General features: G+C 41.1%; 1 protein-coding gene across 2 annotated transcripts in view; it reads left to right on the top strand.

Annotated features, from left to right (window-relative positions):
* The window catches only part of SEMA6A (semaphorin 6A), a 124,833-nt gene that overhangs the window by 24,205 nt on the left and 76,087 nt on the right, over positions 1-24,541 (top strand). The window lies entirely within an intron of this gene.

The raw sequence follows: 24,541 nt of genomic DNA, 5'->3' as shown, positions 1-24,541 counted from the left end.
TAAGCATAGAGGTTAAAATGTTTTTGGATAATGATAAAACCCTTTTGGATATCCATTGTGGCTTGCAGAATGGAATTGTGCAGAGCAATACTGCTTTAAGGGGAGTAGAAGCCATCCAGGCAGACAGAATGAGGGTGTCTTCTTATCTCTTCTGTTGACTTGGTTTAATCTGTGTGCAATTGTTTCTTGGCCTCAATTTTTCCATTAGCAAAGGGATTTTTGGAAACAGACCTTAAAACTCTTCAGCTGAAGAAGCTATATCAATGAAAAATGTATTATTTAAGAACAACAATAATTTTTCCCACGGTATGCAACATTATATTTACTATATCATATAAATTGAAAAAAGCTTTCAATGTAACACAAATACCTGGAGGCCTGTTTTATAATTTCTGGTACCAAAAGCCCTGAGATGAGTTAGCAGCCCTTAGCGACACTCCAAAACCTACACGGGAGCTTGGAAATTCCCTCTGTATACCACCCCAAAGCAAGTTTTCTGCTCCAGTGTGACGAGAAATGTGATATTCACTGAAATGCACCATGAGCCTTGAGAACCATTGTTCAGCCAGCTTGGACATGGCAGCTCAATGTACAGTATCAGGAGCATGTCAGTCTTCCGTGCAAGCAAAAATTAAGGTCCATAAATCAAATCTCAAGTCAAGAAAAGAAAGCTGTCAAGGAGGATGAAGGCATTCTAACTGGCCCTAGCTGTCCTGTAGTGCCTGGCTGTGTTGATACCCATAGAGCTTTGCAGTCAATTCAAGACCATCAGCCCCAAACTGAACAGTTAAGTCCGGGGCTGTCAGACATCCCTTTTTGCAGGTGTGATTGTAAGTGATAGTGTAGACAGTCTTTCCCAATAACCATGGTAGCCAGGGGGCCAGAGTGCCCCAGCACAAAAGGTGTGTCCAGGGATAAGATTCAGTACTTTTGGAGATGGCACTAATTTGCAGCCCCTAAAAACACTTTAGCTTCTCTCAAAGAGCAGCTTACATATTGCAAGTTTCTGAGTGTAATATACCTTAATTAATAGTGCTGATCATGTTCCCTCCTTATGTGCAGAATGCTTTACATTCACAGGTGTTGACTCAGGGGATCATTCGGCTTCTTTTATTAAGTATCACATGTATAGCAGTTTACATCATTGGATTTTCTCCCCTGGTTTGGATCCAAAGACATTATTAGCCAGTCTTAATGCTTGCTCGTTAGTAATACTGTTATGAAATAAAAGCTTCTGTTGTAGAGACTTCCTTAATAGATAAAACAAAGGCCTTTTCTTAATCAGGATATTACTTACGAGAATATTAATCAAACAGTGAAATAGTGAGAGAAAAGTGATAAATGCTTTTAAATGCCTTCATGCCTTTTTCACCTTAATGGTGCAAAAAAATGTTTTATCATATACACATCAAATTTGCTGGTATTTCAGATTCTTAGGAGTTAATTTCATATGCTTGAATATTGAAAAATAAACATACAAATGTAGTATGAATACATTCAAAGGGCTTAGTACATGCCTTGGCTAGCAATCCAATTAGGGTGACCTGGAAGAAAAGGATCAAAGCAAATATTTCCATAAAATTGAATATGGGATATTTGTTAACAACATCTATACCATACCTCTTCAGGACACTTCGTACATGTGCCCATAGTATTGTCTACCATTTCTTTAGTGTCACTAGAATAAAAAGGATGGATTTTTTTTTTTAAGGCTAATAGATTTTTTTAAAAATCCTTTAAAAGTCTTTTTAGAGTGGCAGGAAAAACTGATTCAAAGGCAAAGAGCAAACAGGATGACTTAATGGAAATCAGGTAACAAGCCTAAGGAAAAAAATAGGTTTGGAACCTAAAATAAATTGAATATATAACACCTTTCCATTCTGTTCCTTTTCCTTTTTGTTTTTCATGAGAATCGGTATTTATGGAAAAGTCAGTTGATTGCTTATCAGGCTGAAGCTTGTGTTTGCTCAAACTAGCGATAATGAGCAATAAAAAGAGGTGGGAATGGTTAAAGTGGGAGGAGATGGAATCAGGGAAAACTGGCGGGCTCAGTATAGTTCGCAGGATCTGAGTTTTGCAAGCTCTGTAATTCCCCCTCCTGGTATTATGTTCATTGGATAAGGATTAGGATGAGGATCTGTGTAATAGGCAATGGTCTGCTAGCTCCAGGAGAGCTCCAGTAATTACCTAGTTACATCCCTATGGTTGGGTTGACACGTGATCTAAAGCCTTGCTCCTGGACCAGCAGTATCAACATCATCTGAGAGAGCTTATTAGAAATGCAGATGCTCAGGCCCCATGCCAGACTGCCTGGGTATGAATCTGCATTTTAACAAGATCTTCCGGTGATCGGCATATACAGTAATGTCTTAGAGGAATTGGTTGAAAGGACACATGGACACAAGGTGTGAGGACACAGAGTGTGGGGTACAAATGTGGGGTTAGCAGAAGAAAAGAAGGAGCAGACTATTTTTAGTTAGTGAGTGAACTACATTATAGGCATGTGCAGTTGTTTCATGGTAGTTTATCTTTCAAGATGTAAAGCAATTAGACTGTCTCACGGAGGTAATTACCTGGACCATGACAAGCTTGTGCCTTTGCATCACGGAGAGCCCGACATTTACCTGGTAGCCCAAGGCCACGTGGGCACACGGAGCAGAGGTAAGAAGGCTGGGTGATATGCAGACTGATCCTGATCTCAGTGGCCTTTAAGATTATGGTTATCACCAGGTTTTAGAGTTTTAACTCCCATAAAACAAGATTCTGCCTTTGGTTTCCAGTATATACTTATTATTGAAATGATTTATTATTTTGTTAAAGCTTCTGGCTTTCAAAATGCTTTACAGTCCTTTAAAAACAATCTTAGCCCCACAAGGTACCTCAGGTCTGTGTTCCCTCGATTCTAAAGGGCAAATGAGGATTCCTGCCACTACCCCTGCAGAGTTATGACGGACAGCACAACTGGATAGGGCCATGAAGGTGGCAGGATAAACAGATGCCCCTCTTCAGAGCAAGTCATCACCCCACCTGAATGGCATCTCCAACCCTACATGAAAAGACTAGACTGGGGCTTGTCTCCCCTTTTCCACTCGGGGCTGCCATTTTCCAGAGCAACCAAGCCCATGAGGTGGTGTGTGGATAGGCCGCTTTCCCCTTACGTAGCTGCCTGTAACAGTGGGAGTTGAGGCTGCAGATAAATCCTCTCCCACCTCACCTTTTATTCCAAAGTCTAAAGGCACTAAATACCGTGCTAGAGAAACATTGACTAGAAATGGTGATATCACAGTAATTACAAATCTGTCTTTGTCCTAGCAACCTTCTGGTATAACGATCTCAGTCCTGTTGGCAGACAGGATTCATTCTCAGAGTCATGGGAGACCTCTCCTGAGAAGTACACAAGGCAGCTGTAAACTGCATCCATGCCGTGGACCCTGCTTCCATGGGCCAGACTCTAGCCTTGGGAAAGAGGATTAGGAAGGAAATTCCTCAGTGATCCCAGCAACTAACTTTGACAAGGAAGGGCCTCCCACAGTAACAGAGATTTGAAGGAGTGCCTTCAACTTCCTTGAAACAGTAATAAACCAGGAGTGTAAATATATTGTTAAAAGAAGGACTAAAGTCTATTCCCAGCTTTTCCAGTACCCGGGCTCTTGGAAACAGAGGCCAAAGAGAATTCTTTTTTTTTCTCTTATCTTTACCAGGGTGCATTTAATCTGCAAGAGAAATGCATCAGAGAACATTGACTGCCATGTAATCAAAGACTCTCCAAATGTATTTTAAGAACTGCCCAGAAGATTAAAGAACTTAATAGAGAAATAAAGGAGAAGAGAGAATCTGCAAAGTCTGCTGTAAAAGTGAAAGGGCTAGCTTGGGCATGAATTTAACCACATGGGAGACTTGGTCGGGAGCCCCGAGGCTTGACCACATTATCCAAACACATCTGCCTGCCTTATCATATTGTCCCACTTACTGTTCTTTTTCTTCTGCCAGCACAAACTCATGTCAGCATGGGGGAGTGGTATTTCTGCTACTAATCTTTGTTAAACAGCCCTTGAGGGTCATGAAATAGTCAGATTATATACCTTTGGAGAAGATTAAATAGTCACCGTGGGTTAATCAGTCTTGACCATTCCCTGTATTAAAAAATGAAATTCCTGGGCTTATTTTAAAAGGTAACAAGTCTAAATGTTAAAGGTAAGGCTTGTTTTTACCTTAGCGAGTATTTCCATGTAGCCAGTGATGTTTCAAGAGTAATGAGGATTATGTTAAAAACAAAAAGACATTTTCAGCAGAAACTAAAACAAGAAAAAAACAAAGGGTTAAGACTTATCTGCAGTATTCAAAAATAAAATCTCAGAAAAGGTAAGAATAGAGAGGTTTTGAGTTTGAGAGAAGCTTTTCTGAACTGGGTCGTTTTGCTCACATGCTATATAAGAGGGAGCAGGGAAGGGGGTTTTACTGGACCAAGGGGCCTTCTGAGAGTTTTCTAAAAACATTAAGTAAAATTTAGTTAGTTATAAAATAGGAAGGTGACTCTTCTATGTCTTAAAGGAATCCAGTTACAGTCATGACACAGAAAAATCAATCCTCCCTCCCATAGTAGCTGAAAGATGAAATTTAAAGAGAAAGAGAAAAGCTAATGTTTTCTGAGCGTAGGGAGAAAAAAAGATTCAACTTTGTGATATGCTATTTGGGCTTTGTGAGTATTCAAATATACCTGCATTCACATAATTTCAGTGTTACAAGTGGAAAACAATGATACTATCTCCAAAATGACTAAATAAATAAATATATAAATGGTCAGAGAGAGGGTTCAAGTGGTGCTGAAGCAGCAGCCTCTGGACTTACAGGAAGTGGTGGCCAGTGCAGGGAAGGGTCAGGGAAGGGCCGCAGGGAAGTGGGGACCCGAGGGGTGAACAAAGCAGCCCTGCACAGAGCGGTGCTGCCCTCACTTCCTCACTCATTGTGCCACTCAGCCGGGCACTTCCTGTTTCTCCCAAGCACCACGGAAATAAGCCTTCCTCAGGGTTTAAAATGATGATAAACCCCACAGGTTTTGCCCTGATCTGTTCTCTGCAAATGGCCAAACTTTACCTTAAAAAAAAACAAAACAAAACAAAACATATTCTCTTGGAGTCCTAGTAGAACATAATGTGTGACTTTTTTGTTTTGTTTTGTTTTGTTGCTTTGTGCTGGATGCAGTGGATGTGTGAACCCATATTGCTTTTAAATTCTCTACAGTGGAAAGTAAATGAGAGAGGAGAACACTAATGGTCTCTGGATCCTGTTAATGAAAGGTAAAGGGACAGTCAGAGTCCTTTAAAAAGATTATTAAAAATGATATATGTATGTAAAAGGCTGGAAAGGGGTCTCGTGGGAAGAAATAAAGCACAATAGAGCATTGAAGAGGTAAAAGGTTATGCTGAGTGTCCTTTTACAAGGCACTTTATTTTCCACAGAAGTATCTGGATTTCTGACTTATATAAACACCAGAACATTGGTCAGTCGTGGTAGCAGACGTCAGCGCATGGTTCCTAGACTGACCCACAGTTTGGTCAGCAGGTAACAGCTGTAGAGGATATGAGAAATGATTATCTCAGACTCCCCATCCAAAGTCTTAAAAAAATTCCACACCAGTTACTGTATCTCAGATGAAGAGGGGATACATGAGTCTCTGAGGGTTCTCCAGGCTACCCTCCCAGCAGCAGGGACAGAATCCCCAGAAAACACAGAGAAGAAAACGGGCAACTACCAATGCATTTACCAAGATAAGACACACGTTGTGCGCATGAGACTTCTTAACTGGATAAACGAGGCATCTTGAAGAACCTAAGGTTTTTTTCTGCCTTGGATACCCATTCCATTCAAATGTAAGATGCTACCAAGTTCTCTGTAACTATTAATTAGCATTCGAACTTGTAATGACAATAATGCAAACTTAGTACCGACAGGATGAACTTGTGTGGGTGGCCTCTTAGCACAGAGGCATGCACAGTCATAAACCCTTTGTTGCCTCATGTTGGCGTGTGGTTGCTGCCTTTCAGAATATTGCGTTTGAATGTTATTGAATGCTAGTAAGTATTAAAAAATAAATAATAGCAATTTTGGTGACTCCTACCCTCCACCCCCCAGCTTCTGAAAACTAACACGATAGATAGGTTTAGATAAAGACCTGTGGTGTTAATTTGAATCTACCAGATTTGGAATATTTAGAATATACTGGACACATTGATCGTCACCAATTAGCATTCCGTGTGGCCAGGCGGGCATGTGATTCGGCTGTTTTTGTGTTCACCCTCCACCCTCACCACCCATCACAGCTGATCCACATGAATGTTATCAAGCATTTGCAGCCTGCGAAAGACATGATCCACATCTGACTTCTGTAGTTTGTGACAAATAGTATCAAGTGGGGCAGAACAATCTCCCCTGTAAGTCATTTATGTTGTCATCTTAATATTATCATGATTGTGAATTCTATTGTCTTGGGATGGATCGAGAGATCTGACATGAGTTCAGTGTTGCTAATGGAAAATGTTATTTACACAAGACTTTTTCCTGTCTGCATTCAGCCATGTAGAAATATACTGCCATCTAAGTGCCAAAAGATGCTGATCCGAAGTAGAAGTTGTTGGCGGGTGTTGGCACCAGTCAGATGAGAATAAACTGCCAAGGAAGACACTGCAGTGAAAATGATAGTTTGGGCCAAGTTTTTTTCTGTCTCTCTCGCTCTTGACATTAGGTATCTAACACATGCATACACACAGCATCAGTCTGTATGAAACACGAGGGATGCCTGATTACAAACAGGGAAACTTAGTTTAGTGCAAAACTGTATGTCCCCACCCCTTAGTTTGCCGACTTCATGCCCATCCCCTTATCTTGCCCTACCATGGTTCTGACAGAGATTGAAGTGACATGTGAGCGTGATGCAGGAGTTCGTTTCTTCTAGGTCTCAGAGTATGACTGGGGCCAGGCCCTTCAGGAGTAACCTAAAACGAGCTATAGCCAGAAATCAGGGGATCTTTTGTGAACACCTGAGCAGGAGTTTATCCAGGAATGGAGACCTCCACCATGATAGAGACAGCACACAGGCATGGGGCAGACAACAGCCTCTGTGCTGTCTGCAGTGATGGCAGAGTCCAGGTTGGCCTGCATTTACTGTGATCATTTTTTATTCACCTACTTTAAAAACAGTATTTGAAATGATTTTGGATCAAAAGCATGGTAATGGATACTTTCCCCAATTTTGGTATATATAGAGAGATATTCTCTATCTATCTATCTCTTAGTGTTACAATAACTGCATACCCTGAAAGTAATGAGTATTTAAATCCTATCTCATTTTCTGGAGAAACTATCAGATTGAGCATACAAAGATGGATCTTTTATGTAACCAAGAAATTAAGAAGAGGAGTTTTATAAAAATTATGTAGTTTACCACAAGAAAATGAATCAGATGAAATGAACTTGTAATGGAAAGAAAGACTAACAGAAAAAACAGTGGGATTAGAAAATTCTCAAGAACAGTTCCTCAACAAACTAAAAATTAACCAGACAAAGCAATATAATGCATTGGATATCTGCTGTGAGTTTATGATACATTGGGAAGAACAACTGACAAGACTGATGACTTAAATAGCTAAAATTTTATATAGAAACCAAAAGATTTTGTAAAAAGTCCAAGCCAGAAGTAAAATAATAACTAAATGTAAAGTATCTAGACTTCAAAGATCCTGACAAATACTATAATGGTTAACATCATTTCCATTTCAGTGGTGAGAATGAAGTTGTTATAGGAAATCCATCAGTTATTTTATATATTTTTGTGTGATTTGAGGGAGATTAATCACGTACAAATTAAAGAAAGGCCACACGTGTCAACATTAGATGAATTATGAAAATGTATTGCAATGAAGCGTACAGGTTAACCATGCTAGAGTCCCGGGATCCACTTCCCTAAGTATAACCTAAGGAGCGGGATGGAGGCCCTGCACACCACCCAGTACAGCCGCAGGGACAAGACAATTCTTACAAGTCATGACTATCAAGGATTTGTTTTGTTCTCAGATTGCAAAACAGGAGAAATGCTTTCATAGCATGTCGGATTATATACATACTCAATAATCTGCAGATCTTTAGCAACTTTAGGATTAGGAATATGTGACATACATTTCAGGAAGAAAATTTTTATACAGCAACAAAACAAAAATAAAAACTATTACAAAAGCAACCCAGTATTGCCCCTGGCTTTAGGAGGTAGAACCGTAGCAGAATGCTTGCCCAGATCATCACAGCTAAAACCCCATTGTGAAAAGTTGTCCAGTGGTAAAGGAAGCAGTGGTATTTGCTGTAAATTCCAGAAGTGGGGGTATTGGGTTGTAACACGTGAGATAGGATGTAGATGTTTAAAATTGTACCTTATATATGATGAAGAGAAATTTGCTTGATTGCAGAACACACAATGGGAAATATTTTCTTAGTTGCTGTGAATGAATTCTGATGAAAAACCAAGTGGCCAAGTCCAAGAATGTATTAACAACAACAAAAAAGATATTAATTAAATAAACAAACAAAGGCAAAGAATGAAAAGGAAACTCTAAAAACTATGTAGGAAACAGCACAATAATGGAGTGCCCCTGTTATGGGATAAGCTGTAGTATTGTGGGGTGAAGGGTGTATGGTCACACAGGACTTCAGCTTTGTCTATCATGATGTTTATTTTATTTACGTATTAATTTTTCCATAAGAAGGTCATCATGTATTATTTGTCTAATTAATATAAGTACATGGAAAGCAGCTATTAAGTATATTCTAACAGATACATAATGACTTTAAGATACCAGATAAAAATATTTCAGACTTCAGTTGGAAGCAAAAACACAGCTAACAACACTAACTGAAATTCTGTTCCTCTGAACAGAACTGTCTTGAGAACATATGTAGAATGACAGTGCTGGAGGAGCGCTGGGAACATGGGACTGAGAGGAATTCATTATCCCCAGGCTCTGATAGTAACCCAAGTTACTATTATCCCCATTTTTAAGTTAAATCCGTTGAGATTCTGAAGAGTGAAGGAATTTTCCCCTAGGTAACAAAATTAAAAAATGGCAGTACTTGGGGTTCAAGGCCAAAAGCCATGGTCTGATCTCCATGGACCCCCAAACACTGTTTCACATGCACAGCAGTGTGGAAGTAACAGCACATCCTCCCTAAGGCGTGTTAAGAACGTGTTTATTGACGAACTAGCCATGTGTCTTTGGGTAAGTCACTTAATTTCTCTAGAACAGGCTGCTTCTTTGCAGACTGAGGGACAGGATTAGATGTCCTCAGGTCCTTCCTAGCTGTGACTTTTCTGTGATTCTGTTTTCTGTTACCCCCTTCCTCTCAAGAAATGTATTCATATTTATTATGAATACATGCTGTACTTTTCCTATAATGGGTCTGTGTGTGTGTGGTTGCTGTGAATGCTTACCTTCTAACTGTTGTTGGAGCTGCTTCTGGCTAGGAAGGTGTTCTAAATACCGGGCTGCTCTTATTATGGACTTGATTCTAAAGAACACCTATTCTTTTTTTCACACATGCTAATATATTGTCCATCTTGCCTCTCCTAATAGCCCGTGAGTCTTGAACTTGGAGCCAGCAAAGTGCTGCCTTTGTAAAGCATAAAAGAACACCAGTTTTGTTTTTTTTTTTTTTAAATCACACGGGGCCTGAATAAAAAGCTTTTGGACCATTCAGAGGCTGCTTGCATTGTGCAGCTGTTTCTTGACTGCTGAGAACATCTCGCCACGGACAATGCAGTACCTGAAGGAAGCACAGCACATAGAGCTATTCAGGAGTTGCAAGACCTGGGATTGTTGCCAGGGTCTTCTGTGCAAGATTGGGGGCCTTTTTCCCTTGGTCAAACCTTGATAAGCATATTGCAGTTTGTGGCTGTTGTTGTTTTTGTTGTTTGCCTGCCAGCGTTGGTTTCACAATTTTATTGCAATGATGTCTTCCCAACATGCTGGCACTTAGGGAATCTTTTTTCCTGTTTTGGTCCCACCTCCGTGAAATGTACAGTGAGACTTTGATTGGTCATAGTCCTCTCACAGTTAGCAATACATCACTGTGCGGCCTGGGTTCCCATGATGCTGCCTCCCTAGGACAATGTTTCTTTCTTCACCACGCTGATGGTAAATATCTGGTCAGCCTCATCTATTTAAAACCAGCCAAGCAGGAATCCTAGTGCTTGGGAGAGGATTCTTTTGTTTGTTTGTAAGTAAACAATGGACTCAGCTCTTCCTAACTAAAATTAAATTCCAATCACTCTTAAAATAATACCAAAGGACTAATCCACTTCCAACAGGGGACAGGAGTGGGGAGGGAGCTGGAGGGTGTAGATAAAGGCAGATTTTCTGGTGCTAGCTGCTGCTTCACCACCATGCCTAACATCTGTTTTCATAACTAATGATTCTAGAGAACTTTCCTATGCTAAAAAAAAAAAATTATTATGTTCCTGTGGGTAGACAGAGCTGGGTGAACTAAAAGCCAGGTGGGCATCTTTATCTGAAATCATTTTCTTTTGGGTAAATAGGATTGAATTGATTGAGTTATTTGGGAGTTGGCATTTAATTTTTTTAGTGTTTTTTTAAAATGCCTAAAAACTATTAATAAAAGGCTATGCAAAATGAGTAGCATATCTTCTTGCTTTAGAATGACATAGAAGACACCTGCTTTAAGCAGTCTTAGTATATGGAAATCTGGATTGTTGAAAAACTGGTAATCTGTTCTACAAAGTCCTTTAGAGGAGTGCCTTAAGCAGAGGCTGCGCTGCTGCAGTTCTAACATGACCTGTGTAGAAGCTGGACATGTGTTGAAAGGTGCTGCGTGTTTCCAGCTTGCCCCGCAGCTCAGCCTCAGCCCTGTTTCTCAGGGTGTGTCGGGACCTCCTGTAATGAGCAGGACATCAGTAGAAGTGGTGATGCTTTATGGCTCCCTTGAACCTCAGCTGATGGGTCGTTACTCATTATCTCCCTCAAGTCCAAGCCTCGACTTCCCTGCAGTTCACATTCCTGTCTAATCTTTGACCATTATCAACGCAATTGCCCTGTATTTCTGATACAAAGTTGGGATAACTGCGATATCACCTTGATGACAGTTTCTAATCATTCACAATCCAAAGATCACGTGCCTATGGAAAACTGCTGCTGCTTCCTCGTACGTGCTTACCACCACCACCTCATGCCACCGTGCACTTTGCTCACCACTGCTGTTTCTAGTTCTCTCCACCCAAATCCCTCTGTCCTCTTCCCCTAACGAGCTGCAAGGCCAACTCTGTGTTTGTGTGTGTGGGACTTGTAGTTCTGCCTCCCACTTCCTCCCCAGCTTCCCTGTTTCCCCACCAGGTCAATGACCTTATTAGTTGGTCTAACTTTAGCCTCCTTGTCTGGGTAAAATATACCCCCGACTGTTCCCCGCCATCGCCTGACTTCCTTCTCCTTCCAGGCTCTTGTGCTGTGTGCTTCTCTCACCAAGCGAGCGGGCTGCCCTCCTCCTTCCTTGGGCCACCCTCGTCACTGCACAATGGCTGAGCGTTTCCTATAAAAGGATGTATATTTCTATTATGCTAAATGCTTTTCTCCTCCAGGCTGAGTGGCCTGACTTACACACATGCAAAGATGAGTAAGCATCCTTTCTGGCATCGCAAATGCCAGAAAGCCTAAAATTTGAATTTCTTCAGTTGTTCTTTATGGAGTTTTTCTCTGGTCATATGTCTTTAGTTCTTCTAGAAAGGCCCTCTGTAGTGAAAGTATAAAGACTTCATCTGTTCATTCATTCATTCACTAACATTGTGCCCACTACTGGCCTAAGCCCTGAGTGTCCAGTGGTGAACAAAAAGGATGTGATCCAAAGACTCACAGGGCTCTCAGCCTAGTGGGGGCAAAAGGTAATTCACCCAGTAAGCGTACGCGGGCATTTGCCATTAGAACTTGCGATCTCTAGCATGAGGGGAGAGCACAGGGTGTGTTAAAAAGAGTGGTGTGGTGAGGAGAGGGTGCCAGGAACCCACACAGATGGGCTGGTCAGAGAAGCTCTCTCCAAGGAGGTAACATTTGAGCTAAGACCTGAGGTAGAGAAGCCAGCCAGGGGAAGGGAGGGGAAGACCTCATTAGCTAGAGGGGGCAACAGGTGAGAATGCCTCAGATCAGAAGGAGCTCCGGGGTATCTGAGGACTCAAAAGAGAGTTCAGCTGGAATTGGTGAAGGAGGCCCAGGCTCTCAGGAGCTGGGCATCGGGGCTGTGGGCCACATAGGGCGGGTGTTGTTCTAAGTGCGGGGGAAACATGGAAGGATGTGGTACAGCCCGATGATGCTGCTCATGTGTGAAGTTCAGCAAAGCAAATTGGTGGCAGCAAAGATGGAGAGAAGGGAAGGAATTCTAGCTAAATTTAGGGAGAATCAGCAAGTCTTGCTGAGATAAAGCCATCGGATCTGGTAGCAAGTCTTTGATGGCCTTTTCAGGAGGAGCTTTGGTGAAGTTACAGGAGGAGAGAAACATGGAGGTTAGGAAGTAAATGTAGGTTGTACCTCCCTTGCAAGGCGTCTGGCAACGAAGGAAAGGACCTGGCATTCTAGGGAAGGAACAAATGGAGAGAATGGTGTGTTTGGAGTAGGAAGACAGGCATGTTTATGGGATGTCAGTGAACTGGGAGAGAATGAAACTACCAGAAAAAGGATGAGTCCCGAGCACAGGTGAAGGAGGGGCAGCCTCAGGTGGACCCGGACAAGGCAGGTGGAGGCTAGAGGGAGCGAAGCCTGGACGTGTGAGGAAGGAAAGGTGAGGGCTGATGGCTCAGGGGCTTAGTTTTGTCCCCTGTTAAAAAGCCAGGCCTCTTCCTAGCAAGAAAGAGGTTTTGAAGAGGGTAGTAGTGTTTGGAATACTAGCTGTCTCAGGAAACTCGAGGAGGACTGCTTTCCAGCAAGAGAAAGGACTGATGAGCAGTTAGCAGCTTTGCTAGCTTTTCTTCGCAGGCCTTCGGAACAGCTAGGTACTGTACGATTTTCCTCCAGCAGTGCCACCTCACTCCAGAGAAAAGTGTGCTGATGTATTTTGGAAAGATTTTCAATAACAAAGGCTTTCTAAATAACTTTCCATTAAACCTGGAAATCATTCAACCAGAAACCCCTTCCCCCAAGTATTCCAGTTAGTCAAAGTTTTACTGAAACATGTCAGCATTGGAAAATCCAGAAGGCTGCTAAGTCGCCCTGACTAAAAAGGCGTAAGAAATCCCACATCTGCACACATTCCGAACCTGCCGTCTCAAATGCACCACTGGTGGGGGAAAAGGGGAAAACAAAGAAGGAAATGTACAACACAGAGGAGAAAGCCCATTCAGGGGATTCCGGGACACTATTTAGTTGTAAAAGGCACTTTGAAATGTTAACTTAGAAATTAACCCACAGCTTTACATTGTTTGAATTAACAGCAAAAGATCTCAAAAGGCCAAAACTTGACCAAATAGGTGCCTTCTAGGATTTATTGTAAAATGATCCTCTAAGAACTTGAACAGTGTCTATGCCTGGCCAAGATAAGATGTGTTTGTGAGCTGTTGGCAAAGGGTGTGGAGAAACCCGATCCTGCACTTTGTAAATTATAAACTGTTTACACCTGTCATCTCTGTCTGGATCCCTGCTAATGATACTCTAACAATTGGCCCATGTGTGACAAAATGCTAAGAGCCAGCACTTTCAGAGCAACCACATGCAAAGGCGTTGTTACTGATGTCCACTGGAGTTTGAGAGAAAAATAACAAAGAAAAATAACACAGTGACATACGCAAGGACTTTTATCTCTAGATTTTGGGTGGTTTTAGTAAGGTGGCCCTCGGAAATGTCTCCATTCGAACAAAAGGGCCTTTTTACAGGTGTGTTGGGCCTGGACATGCAGGTGACACCACCCAGAGGGACCCAAGTGTTTCAGGGACACTAAGCTTTAGGTCCCACAGTGCCCCAAACTGGAAGAACCAACCAGAAAAGGGCAACATTTTGTACTCCGTATTATAGTCATTGAGTCATGTCCATCTGGCCTACAAAATTGTGGTAGCAATTGTGTTTCATTAAACTTTGTTCACAGTTGTCTCTACTCCAAATCCTCCCCATCCTCATCCCCCAGCCTGCAGTACAATGAATGCCCTGCACATAGACTAGCTGGCACTTGATAAACGTTTAGTGAATGTAAGAGTAGGGAAATGACTATGATTAGAGGGGCAGGACACATGGTAGTTAGGAATGTGCGCTTCAGAGCCAGCTCACCCAGGATTCAAATCCCTGTTCCCTGGCTATTGGCCAGTGTGCAACCTTGGAAGTCTCCTCATCTGTACAATAGGGATGATAATAGCATGTGTCTCAAGGTGTCGTGAGGATTAAAGGAGTCATGACACATCAAGAGCTAGATCTGAGTCTGACACATGGTAAACACACAATAAAATATTAGTCTGCAAAAAATAAATTCCTTCTGGCAGAGAAAGCTCTGCTGAAAATATGCCACCTAAAATAAAGGTATGCACATACTTTTGGTCACTGATTAAGAAAGGTTATACAACTTCTGCGTTTTCAGTATTATGTTTTTAAAGGCAAAACTTTTAGGTAAATATGGGTTTTTACCCTTCAGAAGTCCAAAGGATTTTAAATAAAAGTGTGTGTAATTTTATTTTTAAAACACCCAGAAACCCAGTCTTCTTACAAAATAAGTTAAGCTTCTAACATATTTTTTTGTGTTTAAAAAAAAAAAAAACTTACCAGATTCTGTTTCCTTTTGGAAACAAATTCACATCTGGGATGCCAAATTTCAATCTTAATACAGTATGGAAACAGCTGAGTTATAATTTTTTAACTTCCCAGAACACACAGACTTCTGATGGGAACATGGGAAAGGACATTTATCTTTTCAGCTGCATGAAAATGAAATCCATAATATTTTAATGGACTAAAAGAAAAATACATATTAAAAATTAAGACCATTTGTAACAGGGAGTGTCTATGTAGCTACAGCATTGGAGTTTATACAGTTACCCTATGTACAGATTGTGATGTCTTTTGTTAATTGCTGGAAGCAGTAATGCCTTTCATATTAGAATGAAAGCAATGTAAATTGTGGTCATTTTCAAGATACATAAGATTTACAACAGTTAGTTCAAATGGGTGTATCTGCAGCCATATTGAATTGTAGCCACCTTCTACTTGGGAAGACAAAACACAACTCTCAAAGAAAAGGAGGAAATGTTGATTATAAAATTGCTTACTTAATGCCTAGTTTTAGACCATACAGGGGCTTTTTTTTTTTTTTTTTTTTTTTGGGAAGAGGGTGGATTTGTGAAATTACTCGGGATTTTGGAGCTGTTGAGACCTGAGTTTTAATGCTGCCTCTGACACTATCTAGCTGTGTGATCTTAGCCAATCTCTTTAAATTCTTTTTTTGTTTTATTATTATTTTTAACTGATGCATAATTATGCATATTTATGGGGGATAGTGTGACTTTTTGATACATTATGCAATGTGTAATGATCAAATCAGGATAATTAGCATATCCATTACCTGAAACATTTATCATTTCTTTGTGTTAAGAACATTCAAAATCTGCTCTTCTAGCTGTTTGGAAATATGTGATTGTTGTTAATTGCAGTCACCCTGTAAGTGCTACAGAACACTAGAACTTATTCCTCCTGTCTAGCTGTACTTCTGCACTGTTACCCAACCTCTGGCTGTTCTTCCTTCCTTCCTACCCTTCTCCGCCTCTAGCAGTACAACAGCTCTCTTCTAGCTGTGTCTCAAGATACTAAAATAGCTAGTTAAAATATAAAATATTTGGCTAACCGACATTCACACTAAACAAACTCTTTATTCACACTGGCCAGATTCATTTTTGTTTTTGTTGTTGTTTTGTTTTTGTTGTTGTTTTGTTTTCATGCCTGAGGTTAATAACACCCTTAGAGACTGTCTAAATGTCCACCCAGAACCGGCAGAGCCTTGGCTTATTATTATGCCCGTTTCCCAACTAGAATCCATCAGTTAATTTAACATAGTCAGAGAAAAACTCATTTGTCTCCTTCAGTGTGTTTCACAGTCAAAGTGACACAGGGTCAGGCATTATCTGGTGGAGGGGGACAGTGAAATTAAAGTCCCTGGGTACGGCCATTCACAGCAGTACAAGGGATGATTACCAGGCTGGATGTAATTATAGAGCTGAAGCAGTCCCCCACAGTACACTGGCTATCTGTCTAGCACAAAGGTTTAGATCCTTAATTTGTCGAGGGCTGGAATATCTATGAAGTAGCCACGTATTTTTGTGTGCCATCAATCACAACTTAGATAGGCAACTGCTGCTGTTTGCATTTAGGAAGCTTTGGAGGCTGTTAAGCTTCTGCCTGGTGCTGGGATGGAAAGATAGGATGCAGGGCTGCAGAAAGGCTTTTAGTGGCAGAATGATGACACCTCTGCCAGCGTCCCATCTCAGGCTCATTAGCTGAGTGGATATTTGAGCCTGGCCAGTTTCAATATATACAAAGTCATCTGTTTCATTAAGTTAATTTACCTGAGCTGGCTCTCCTGATAATCAACTGCTTCTGCAGTATCAGCTTGATACTGTAAAGGCAGATGAGACTGGGGCTGGGCAAGGGGCACTGGTCCATAAGGTACTGGGGTCTGTATGGTCACACTTCCCTTTAATTGGGCACTTCCAGAAATCCGTATTATATTTGTAAGCAAGAAGCATGGCTGGAAGTTTACTGAGCCCTGTTACTCACCTTTGGTTTCAACGGATGAAGTTGGGAAATGAGAAGCAAATCCCATGCTATGTTAATAGCTTCAGATTATTATCATGGCAATTGTTAAGGAAATGAAGAAAGGAAAAGGAAGCAGAAGAAACGGCTGCCCATTTGTTGATTAGGTGTTTAACCTCTAGTGTTCCTGGAGAGTTGTAAATTGCTTTACAACTAGATTCACTTAAATGATATGACCCAAAGGAAATAGTATCTGCAACTTATATCCTTCAAGAAGTTGTTAATTAAAGAAAAACCTGTATTGTTTCCTCTCTTTTGTTTGGTCCTCTAAGATGCATCTTTGTTCCTCTTTTAATAAGCATTTGCTTTGTACGTTTAGACTTGAGTGTTTATTAAAATAATGACACCTGAGTTGGACTTCTACCTGGTAGATTAGTTGAAAGCTGTTTTGTAGGTTAAAATTTAATCTTATCTAAGGTTTGTACATCACAGGGTTGACTTTTAACTGAAAGTTGTTACTAACTGTCACGTCATGCTGCTAACTCTGACAAACTTAGGCTAATAATTAGACTCATTAGAACCAACTGGTTTGACAGGAAAAAAATAAAACAATTGTTGAACTAGAAAGAATGTGCTAAAAAAACATTTGTATAGAACTGAGGTTAAAAGTACATATTCCCTATCTCTTTCTCCTAGCACATGGAGGTCAGCTCTCAGGAGGAAGATGGATAAGAATTTCCTCCTCAGCTTCATTTATACTTTCACCTTTTCATGGCCTATTGGGTATAAAAGATCACTTTCTGAAGTGAGAAATACTTCCCTACATGTAGAAAAACCTTATGTATTTCCTGTGTTGAAGCATTAGAAATAGTTTATTTTATTTTATTTAGCAATCCCCCAAATCCATTTGTTTAATTTGGTAATATTTGTCTTTGGTCATGTTTAATTTTCTTTATCCAACATTTTGGAAAATCTATCTCTATCCATTTTTTAGGGCGGAAATGTTCAATTGCTTTTTTTTTTGAAAGTTCAGATAAAAAATGTTTAATGTTAAGTATGATTGTGAAGAATTAGCCTCTGTTTTAATTGATATTTTGCTAGAACCTAAGTAACAGTTTAAACTTTATTGTCAGGAGTATATAAAATAAATATCATCTTTTCACACCCGGGGGATTCTGGTCCAGCTACATGTTTCTCAGTTCTTATTTCATTGTTCATATAATTGAATAAAATGTCTACCCTAATGTGATATTAAGGTCACAGATTTAATAATGCAGAACTTAGGGAATGCAAAATTTACTTTTCTCAAGATAACAATTTCTTCCTTGTGCTGGGCATTATATGCACTTAAGCCATGCTCTCAACAATGTAACTAGGTCAGGGATTTCATAGAACGTGGAGGTGCAGTGCTACTGTAAGAACACCAGCATCTTATATTTCATGTATATTTCAGGAGTCTGTATTGGCAAGTAGAAAGGCAAATGCTGTGTGTCAGTCTGATGTGTGTTACCAGGGCCTGTATACATAATACGGTTTCTGAGTCCAGCCAGCAGTAAGGCCTTTAAAAAAGAAAGTCTGGTGCAATCTATAGTAATTGCTTCAAGGGCACCAATCCATTATAAAGTGAGCTAAGTAAGTAAATCTAAGCCCTTCTGGAAAAATTAAAACTTAAAATGTATAGCATTTTTCTTTCTCATAGTATATGTGTATTTGTACTTTATTTTGCGGTTTGTTATCGACATATCTGTCTCTCCCATAAATTGTAAATCCTCTGAAGACAGGGATTGTGTATTAGATTATTCATTTATTGATCCATTTATTTACCCATCAAACATTCATTAGCCCTTGCCAGGTTCACTGTCTAGTGGTGTGGACGGATTAGTAAACAACGAATGTCAATTTGATTGCTATGATAGAGCTCTCCCAGGTACCGTGGAAGAAAGAAGAGAGACATTAGCGATTAATTGTCAGGGGGAATCAGAGGAGACTTCACAGAAGAGGTGATGTTTGAAGAGTGTCTTAAGGGAAGGATAGAAATTCACAAGACAGACAAGAGAATGGGGAGGGGATGTCAACAGAGAAATCATTGGGGGAAAAAAATAACCCAAAACCCTAGCCAAAGGAAGAATAGTGCAAGATACAAAAGGTGGAAAGGAAGGAAGAAAAGAAAGCAAAAGAGCCATCCCTCCAGACCCCTCAGTCACCCACCCAGTTCAGTTGAATTCAGAAATTCTCAAAACCTTGTCGTTAGGGGCAGTTCATTGAAATCCTGGTGTATATTCTTAATGTTGAACAGCAGGCAGGAAAGCCAAGATGCTAGGGCTGGGCAGCTCACCTGCCTGCTAGGTGAGAAGATGCCAGAGAGGTTCTTAAGTGTCGCTTCCTTCCCAAGTTCTTATCCTTCAGCCAGCCCTCATCTTTGTGCTGGCCACTGTGTCTAAGACAGTTTTTTGCTCACTACCGTAGACAATAAATGCTCAGTTTAAATTGCTGAAAATAAATAGAAGTAAAAGCTTCCCCCACCCTAAGGGGTTGGTGACATAGCTAAGAAGAGAGCTAAGAGCCACGTAGAAATGACTTAACGCCAATGACTATGGCTAGTCCTCCTTTTTGTAATACGTTGGCATGGTACTAAAAAATGCAACCCTCCTTCCCCCAAAGGGATAATTTAAATTTTCAGGAAATTTTGGTTAGGCACCAAGTTGCAGTTACCATCTTCTCCGAATGGCAAACAAAATGGGCAGCTCCAATGCAAGACACAGAAGGCTGTGGTCCCCTGTTTTGGGGACAGGGAAAAATCGAAACTACAATTGAGGAGGTGTTTTTAGGATACAGGTGACAATATATAGGTATAAGACACTTTGTTTTCTATAATGCATAGGAAACAATGATACAAAATTCAAAATGCTGAAAGGTGAGGACACCTCGAGTTTCCAGATGCCAACCCCAAGCATGAAGGGGACCGTGAAGCAAATGGAAGCCTACATTAATTAAATAACTCCTTATGGACCAGGGCCTTTTCATCCTAAGAACAACTGTACGAAGGGAAAGCACCATTACCCCATGTTAGAGCCAAGAAACCTGAAATTAAATAACTAACCCAGCCCGCATGGCCACTAATGGAAGGAATGGTGTGGAAACCCACTAGAACATGAGGTCCACGAAAGCAGAGACCTCTTCTGTTCACTGGGGAATCCTCAGTGCCTAGAACATGCCTAGCATACAGTAGGTGCTCAAGAATTATTTTCTTAAACAACTCAGACTTCAAAGCTTGTATCTACAAAGTGATCAGGGTCGGGTGAGTCACAGAGAAGATAAACTTTTGTGCCTGCTCCCTGGATAAAGAATTGGCTACATAGGCCAAGTGGGCAGACATTCAGTTGGAATATATAGGAAACTAACAGCAGAAAAAACAAACAAGATAAGCAAGATGGTATTGCCTAGGTCTCTACCCAAAATATTTTTTTTTGCACTAGTAGAAAAACGTCCTTGTCATTGAAACAATAGCTGAGACAAAGCACAGAGCATCTAACCCCTAACCCCTCTTTAGAGTAACTCTTTAGAGTAACTTCAAAAAAATTGTGTACGTATTGTGTATGTGCATACCTATGTAATCATACACACATTCTATAGGTTAGGAATCTGTGAAAATAAATGACTCTGCTGAAAGATGTCTTTAACCCTAACTGTAGCATTTGCTAGTGGAAACTCCGTAATTACTGTTATGTTTTTGGTGGTGACTGTTCATGATTTTTTTTAAAGGTCTGACAGCTGCCTTCTTGATATTTACGCGTTTCTTGCTAGGGAGCCCAAGATTCACAACTCTGAGCTTGTAATGAGGGAAAGAAGACAATACAAATAATGTGAAAAGGGGTATGAATTGGCTATCATCAGAGAGACAAATCACATATTCTATGCTGCTTTAATTGGAAAACAGTCCTTTCATGGGGTTACTTTCCCTTCAGCTAAGATAATTAAGTCTGGGCTGACACTGGTGACCAGCTACTGATGATATATAGTCAGCGACTAACAATGCAGCAATCAGTAATCAAAATTTATATTTCCCAGGTTACCAGGGCACAGTTGAAGAAAAAAGCAGTTTTGATAAGGCTGGGAGATAGGCTTGCACACGCAGTATTCACGTGGCCTCTCCTCCACAGCATCTGGGTGGGTTAATGAGGTCTGCTTTATTTCAACCCTGTCATAAAAGAGAACATACCTATTGTCTGTGTTTACATTAGAAATACTTTGCAAGCCCAGTGCTGGAAAAGAAGTTTCTGCATAGCTCCCTGTAATTTTTAGTGGATTAAATTATATTTTGCAAGTGGCTTGGCATGAGGATAGGTGGGCACGAAATAAACTTAAAATATTTTTAAAGCTACTCAAATGCAACTGGCACAAGTACAGGTTTTTGAATTATGATTAATTATCCCTGGCTGTGGCTGAAGGCATTGAAATGGCAGGGATTAGGGTTGTAATTTGGATGCCATTTTTGTTTGTATCAGCGGTTCCCAAACTTGTCTGCTCACTAGAATCACCTGGGGATCTACTAAAATTTTTAGAGCCCTGGTCATACCCCCGAGGCCAATTAAGTCACAATCTCTGGGTGTGGGACACAGGCATCTGCAATTTTTGAAGCTCTCCAGGCAGTTCCAATGTGCAGGCAAGTTTGGAAACCACTGGCTTATTCTCAACAGTATTATATATAGTTTTGCATTTGGTTACGGACAGAGCAGCATGTACTGGTGGAGTGAGGAAAAGGAACATGCATGCTCCCTCCCATGGGCACCACTTGCCTCTAAGGTTCGAATTGGAATTCAATTTGGAATCAGAAACTGCTGTCTTCCACCCCGGTGAAAGACCCTAAATCTCAAGAGAAGGACCATAATATAACTCCACCAAGTGAGCAAAACAACCTCAACGTGGTTGAAACAGACTCAGTTCTGAGAAGAAGAACTAAGGAGGGAAGAAACAAGCCTTTCTCCTTTTTTAGCTCTTAGCGCAGGGTTTATTGGATAACTGAGTGAAAAGAGAAAAGAGGAGGCAGCCACCTGTAGCTCGCCTCCCAGAAGCAGGTGCCGGCTTAGGAAGAAGGATGCTTTCACTGGCCATATCCCCACACAGCGGGTGCCTCTCCACCCTGCCCTCTCCCCTCTTCACTCTTCTGAGGAAGCCTTTTTTCCTCTCTCATTTAGTCAATCTCCTGCCTTGTCTGGGAGCAGCCATTCTGGGATAGTCTAAGATGACCGTCCCAAAGCAGGACATTCATTCAGCTTCTAAGGTACCAGACATCCTTTGGGGCTGCTTTAGAAGCAACATTTGGTCTTCCTTTGCCGTGGGAGATGAATAGGAAGAAAGGGCAGTGAATCTAGAGAACATGGGCTAGGCCACCTGCCCAGAAGTGAACATGCAGACAGAAAAGGGAAAAAACAAAACAAACCCCAAACGTTCCCATATGCAGTACCGGAATCTCATTTATAGAAAATAAAATAAAAAATATGAGGGCCGTTTGCTTTGAGCTCTTCTGATCCTTTGTATCTGACTCATGGTGCCCCGTCTTTCTGAGGTTTGCTGCATTTTTATTTGAAAGCTAATCAATCAGGCAGCCACTCATGTGGCACGCAGGCGGGTCTACAGTGTCACGCAAACTGCCAGCTGCCATATATGTCCATCTGCGTCACAGAGAAACTGGAGTTATCGCCACTGACGCTGAAATGCTGCTAAACTTCCCTGACCCCCATCCTGTATTCCAGAACATTACCATTGGCTGAACATACTGGGAAAAGTCAGGCTCCTGGGAAAAATTGTGGGAATTGGCAGGTATCAGTAGGCCGAAGTTCCAGATTTGCCTCTGGAGACAAAGAGTTTTGAAAATAATAACTAGTTTTGTTTTGTTCTAAAAAAGAAACACATGCTCAAGAAGAAATTTCAAGAAAAGAGTACAAGGATCGAGTTTCTTACCCACAGCTGACCCCTGGTCCTCCTTCCTCAGAGACACTCTTACTAGTTGCTTATATATTGAAACTGAAATATTTACAACACTTTTTAAAAAAATCAATCAATCTCGGCTTGTATTTCAATTTTCATTAACAAAAATAGCCCCTTTTACAACCACGGTAGCACTCAATGCACTGATATTTAAAAATACTCAAAGTTATTTGAATCAAAATCAACAAATATTTAACAAGTTTCTTCATGGTACATGATGTTGCCTAAACAAGCCATTTCTAATGAGGATTTTGCACATATATATTTCATATTTTTTTCTAGTGAATAATCAGCTAGTCTAACTTTATGTGACCAGAAAGGCAGTAAGCCTTTGTTAAATTATTTTCTCAGAAACAAAGATGATCTCTTTTTTGCTCCTCCTCACTTAACTTCTCAGCTTCTCACACATTCTCTAATTTGAGATCTGTTTTAAGCCCAGAAATCTGGGTGGGTGGTATGTTCTGGCCAGAGTACTATCTCTCATACCTTCTCCAGATGGACTGGCTCAAGGATCTAATATTCCCCAAAGAAGTAAAACTTCCCCAAGTTGCAGATGAAGAAGAGCTGCAGCGCTCTCTGTTCTAAACACGTACATGTTCAGGGCTGAGAGAGGGTCAGGACAGGGCCGATACCCCCACCCACGTCTTGTCTGCAGAGGGGCAAACACCCACACTCTGTCGCCCACTGAGGGGTTCCAGGCTGATTGCACAGATGAGAGCCCTACTGTCCCCTCCAACTCCAGCCAGCTACATCTGTATGTGTCCTCTCCAGCTGGCTGGCCCAGCTGTTCTGGTGTCAGAAGAAAGTTATGAGTCACTGGGAAGGGATTTGAGACAAGAGTAGAGTTAAGTCATCTCTTGGGGTCTGTTTGTCATTGGCAGTTGAGCCTTAGTAACAAGCCAGCAGTTGACATTCTCAGGAAGGCCACACAGCCAGAGCTTAACCTTGTGTTCTCTACTTCAAGACCTCTGGGCTTTGTCAAATGAAATGAGGTGGGTCTGTATGGCTGCTGTATGTCCCCACCCCGAAAGACCTCTGGTTATTGCCCATGACATTCATTAGATTATTACCATCCCTCTCCTTGCAAGTGTTTCTCAGCAATAGACCCACATCCCCTACAGTCTGATCAAACTTGGAGCCTGCATGAGGGAGGCTTGGCCAAAGCTTGAGGACTCTCTTTGGTCTTTTCTTTCCAGGCACATTATTTCATCAACGGAGCTCTATGAGCAGCTGCCAGCAAGAGTTTGAGTCCACAGCAGGATTTTGCTGGACCATCTGTGGCTTCCTGCTCTAATCAGTGCTTCCTTAGTATGTGAGAGGAAGGACTTGTCAGAGCATCCAAGAATCATAGGCAGCCAGTCTCTCCACTGGGACGCTAAACATTGTCTAGTCTAGCCCCACATCCTATATCTGAATCCCTGGACAATATTCCTTCCGCCCTAGCACTCGCCCAGCCTTCCTGTCCCCTTAGGGAGGCCAGTCCATGTTTGTGTTATGGGGACTGCAAGGCAGTTACTCCTTATTCTGAGCACAAATCATCTCCTTATAGTTTCTACCCATGGATTTTAGTTCTGCCCTCACAACTATCTTCCAGGTTTCTCTTCAGATGTCTGAAAATACCTGTCTCTGCCCTTTGCATCTCCTCTTTTCCTTGTTTTAACACTAATTTTTAAGAAATTGTCCTGATGCTCTTTCTTGGAGTAACATTTGTTCATCATTTACTGAATATCTGTTATGCATTTACTATGCACTAGGCTTTGTTCTAGAATGTGGGGACACAGTGATTAACA

The sequence above is a fragment of the Eulemur rufifrons genome, chromosome 17 (assembly GCF_041146395.1).
Source record: "Eulemur rufifrons isolate Redbay chromosome 17, OSU_ERuf_1, whole genome shotgun sequence".
Taxonomy (NCBI): Eukaryota; Metazoa; Chordata; class Mammalia; order Primates; family Lemuridae; genus Eulemur; species Eulemur rufifrons.
This window is presented reverse-complemented; position numbering and strand designations above follow the sequence as displayed.